Below are 4,536 nucleotides of genomic sequence, written 5' to 3' on the forward strand. Positions count from 1 at the left end.
TGAATCAAACAGTACAATAGAATCTCTATGGACAGAAGTTCCCTGCTTGAATAGTCAGAGTATAGTAGTAGGAATACCACATGACCAGGATGGTGACAGTGACTGTGAAATGCTCAGGGAGAGTAGAGGCTACAAAAACATACCTCGGGATGAGATGCAGTGATAAAATATGTGGACACCATTAAGGACTGCTTCTTGGAGCAGCTAATCCTGGAACCCGCAATGAGAGAGGCAATTCTTGATTTAGTCCTAAGTGGAGCACAGGATCTGGCCCAAGAGGTGAATATAGCTGAATCACTCAGTAATAGCAACTATAATGTAATTAAATTTAACGTCCTTGTTGGGGGGGGGGGAGGAGGAATACCAAAGAAAGCCACCACAGTAGCATTTAGCTTCAAAAAGGCGAATTACCAAAAAATGAGAGCTGGTTAAATGGAAATTAAAAGAAATAGTCACAAGAGTGACGTGTTAAATAGTTTCCATGAAACTTGCAGGCAACACCAAAACAGAGGCTTGGGGCAGGACTACACTACTGCTTAAGCTGATCTAACTAATGTTGCCTAGGAAAAGACACCCCCTCCCGTGCAATGCAAGTTACAGCAACCCAAGTGCTGTCCACACTGGTACTATGTCAGCGGAAGACACTCTCCCACCGACACAGCTTCTGCCTCTCACGGAGGTGAAGTAATTATGCTGATGGAAGAGTGCTCTCCTGCTGGCATAGACAGTCTTCACCAGACCCAGTGCAGCTGCACCAATGTAGCGTTTCTAGTGCAGAATTGCCCTCGGACTGAATGTATACCTCAAATTAAAAAAACCAAACAAATCAGTAAGAGGGCCAAAAAAATGCCATAGCTAGACCACATAAAGAGGCAGACAGAGACAAAAATGCATCCTTTAAAAATTGGAAGTCAAATCCTACCGAGGAGAATAGAAAGGAGCCCAAACTCTGGCAAGTCAAGTGTAAAGGTAATATGATGGAGGCCAAAAAAGAATTTGAAGCGAGCAAAAAAATTGTAAGTACATGAGAAGCAGGAAGCCTGCCCATCAGTGGGGCACCTGGATGATCAAGGTGCCAAAGAAGCACTCAACCAAGACAAGGCTGTTGCCAAGAAGCTAAATGAATTATTTGCACTGGTCTTTACTGCAGAGGATGTGAGGGAGATTCCCACACATGAACTTTTTTTTTTTTTAAGGTTACAAATCTGAGGACATGTCCCGGATTGAGGAGATTTTGGAACAAATGGATAATTTAAACAGTAATAAGTAACCAGGACCAGATTGTATTCACCTGAGTTCTGAAGGAACTCAAATATGAAACTGCAGAACTACTAATGGTCTGTAACTGTTTGTTTAAATCCACCTCAGTACCAGATGACTAGAGGATAGCTAATGTCACGTGACATCGTTTTTAAGAAAAAGCTCCAGAGGCGATCTTGGCAATTACAGGCTGGTACGCCTACCTGCTGTACCAGGCAAAGTGGTTCACACAATCGTAAAGAACAGAAGTATCAGACCCAAAGATGGATACGATATGTTGGGGAAGGATCAACATGGCTTTTGTAAAGGGAATTCATGCCTCACCAATCTATTAGAATTCTTTGAGAGTGTCAACAACCATGTGGACAAGAGTGAAGCAGTTGATATAGGGTGCTTGGACCTTCAGAAAGCATTTGACAAAGTTCCACACCAAAGGCTCTTAAGCAAAGTAAGCAGTCATGGGATAAGAGGGAAGGTTCTCTCTTGGATCAATAACTGGCTGAAAGATAGGAAGCGAAGGATAGGAATGGTCAGTTTTCATAATGGAATGTGGTAAACAATGGGATCCCTCAAATCTGTACTGGGACCTGTTAAGTTAAACATATTAATAAATTATCTGGACAAAGAGGTAAACAGTAAGGTGGCAAGTCTGCAGTTGATAAAAAATTACTCAAGATACTCAAGTCCAAAGCTAACTAAAAAGTTACATAGCGATCTCATACAACTGGGTGGCTGGGCGGCCAAAAGACATGAAATTCAATGTTGATACATGGAAAGTAATACACATTGAAAAACATCCTAACTATACATACAAAATGATAGGTTCTAAATTAGCTGTTACCACTCAAGGAAGGGATCTTGGAGTCATTGTGGCTAGTTCTCTGAAAACATCCACTCAATGTGGAGCAGCAGTCAAAACCCCCCCCCCCCCCCAAAAAAACACTAGCACAATGTTAGGAACCATTAGGAAAGGGATAGATAGCAAATATCATAATTGCACTATATAAATCCAAGATCCACCCACATCTTGATTACTACATGCAGTTCTGGTCTACCTCTCCCAAAAAGATATATCAGAATTGGAAAAGATACAGAGAAAGGCAAAGAAAATGATTTAGGGGTATGGAACAGCTTCCACAGGAGGAGAGATTAAAAAGCATGGGACTGTTCAGTTTAGAAAAGATAAGAGGGGTATAACAGAAGTCTATAAAATGATGAATGATGTTGAGAAAGTAAATAGGGAAGTATTATATCTCTCTTTACAGAACACAAGAACCAGGGTCCACTGAAATTAGGCTGCAAGTTTAAAACAAACATAAGGAATACATGCAATGCATAATCAACCTGTGGAACTTGTTGCTGTGGAATGTTGTGAAAGCCAGAAGTATAACTGGGTTTAAAAAAGACTTGGATTAAGGATAGGTCCATCAATGACTATTAGCCAAGATAGTCAAAGGTAGCAATCCTATACTCTGGGTGTCCCTAAATGTGTGACAGCTGTACACTGGGACTGGACAACAGAGGGTTGATCACTCGATAAATTGCCCTATTCTGTTCCTTCCCTCTGAATCATTTGGCACTGGCCACTGGCAGAAGACAGGATCATTGATCTGGCCCAGTATAACCCTTCTTATGTTGCACAACATATAAAAAAGAAATTAACCCTATAATAATTAAAGCTAGACCCAAGTTTAAAGTTGGAGGCTAAAAATAAAGTTATAAATAACTTAAATGAAGTAACAAGGTTGTTTCCAGTAGAAAGCTGCGCAGTAATCAATATGCTTAATGTGCTGTGGATACCTGAAGTTTGTGCATCATGAGAAAAACCTTCCATGTCTGAGAGGTGCTTCTTTCTAAGTCTCAGTCACTTTAACAAGCTATTTTCACTCAAAATTTCCCTTCCAATGGGAAACAACTTTTTTAAAAAATCATTTGAAGAAATGTTTCTTAAAAAAGGCTAGACTTTTCTCCTCTTCTTTGTATAAACGTGAATAGCTCTTACCCACAGTGGTTTTTAACCTTGTTACTTATTTAACCATATTATTTTAAAGAGACTCAGTGGGAGACTTCACACCTTAACTGAAAGCTTTGACCTTTTAAAAAACAAAAAAAATAGAAGTTTAAAGAGACTCTGAAGGTTAACATGACACAGGGGCTTTAAGCTAGATGTCTCTGCAGGAGCTGGGGGAGAATGTATTGCTACCTTCAGAAATTCTTTGCTATCCTGGGAGAGATTTCCAGCTGGTGGTAAGATGACTGCTACAGGCTGGGAACCGAGTGGCTAAGCAGCAGTTCTGCAGAAAAGAACCAGGGGATTAGAAGCTGGATATGAGTCAGCAGTGTGCCCTTGCTGCCAAGAAGGCTAAGGGCATATTGGGCTGCATTAGTAGAAGCATTGCCAGCAGATCGAGGGAAGTGATTATTCCCCTCTATTCAGCACTGGGAGGCCACACCTGAAGTATTGCGTCCTGTTTTGGGGCCCCCACTACAGAAAAGATGTGGACAAATTGGAAAGAGTCCAGCGGAGGGCAATGAAAATAATCAGGGGGCTGGGGCACATGATTTATGAGGGGAGGCTGAGGAGCTCGGCTTGTTTAGTCTGCAGAAGAGAAGAGTGAGGGGGGATTTGAAAGCAGCCTTCAACTACCTGAAGGGGGTTCCAAAGAGGATGGAGCTCGGCTGTTCTCAGTGGTGGCAGATGACAGAACAAGGAGTAATGGTCTCAAGTTGCAGTGGGGGAGATCTAGGTTGGATATTAAGAAACACTATTTCACTAGGAGGGTGGTGAAGCACTGGAATTGGTTGCCCAGGGAGGTGATGGAATCTCCTTCCTTAGAGGTTTTTAAGGCCCGGCTTGACAAAGCCCTGGCTGGGATGATTTAGCTGGGCATTGGTCCTGCTTTGAGCAGGGGGTTGGACTAGATGACCTCCTGAGGTCCCTTCCAACCCTGATATTCTATGAACTCATTCAGGAGGTCTTTAACTGATACAACCAGGGCCCCAGCTGCTCTTGGATAGGAAGGTGAGGGCCACACCGGTCAGCCAATGAATGAGCCCTGCAGCCGCACTGAGGGGGCAGCAAGATAAAGTTAGGAGGCATCTTCCCCCCTAACCAATGCCCTGGCTGCACCTCTGCCTGGCGGGGGGAAGGTGGCCTGTGCCAGCCTGCTGAGGGGGGAGAGGGAAATCAGGGCACCCCACGGTCTCAGGGTGGAATAGAACCCAGGCACCCGCCTGGCGCCCCCTAGAGGCGGGAGCAGGCAGAGCGGAGGGGCC

The sequence above is a fragment of the Chrysemys picta genome, chromosome 4 (assembly GCF_011386835.1).
Source record: "Chrysemys picta bellii isolate R12L10 chromosome 4, ASM1138683v2, whole genome shotgun sequence".
NCBI lineage: Eukaryota > Metazoa > Chordata > Testudines > Emydidae > Chrysemys > Chrysemys picta.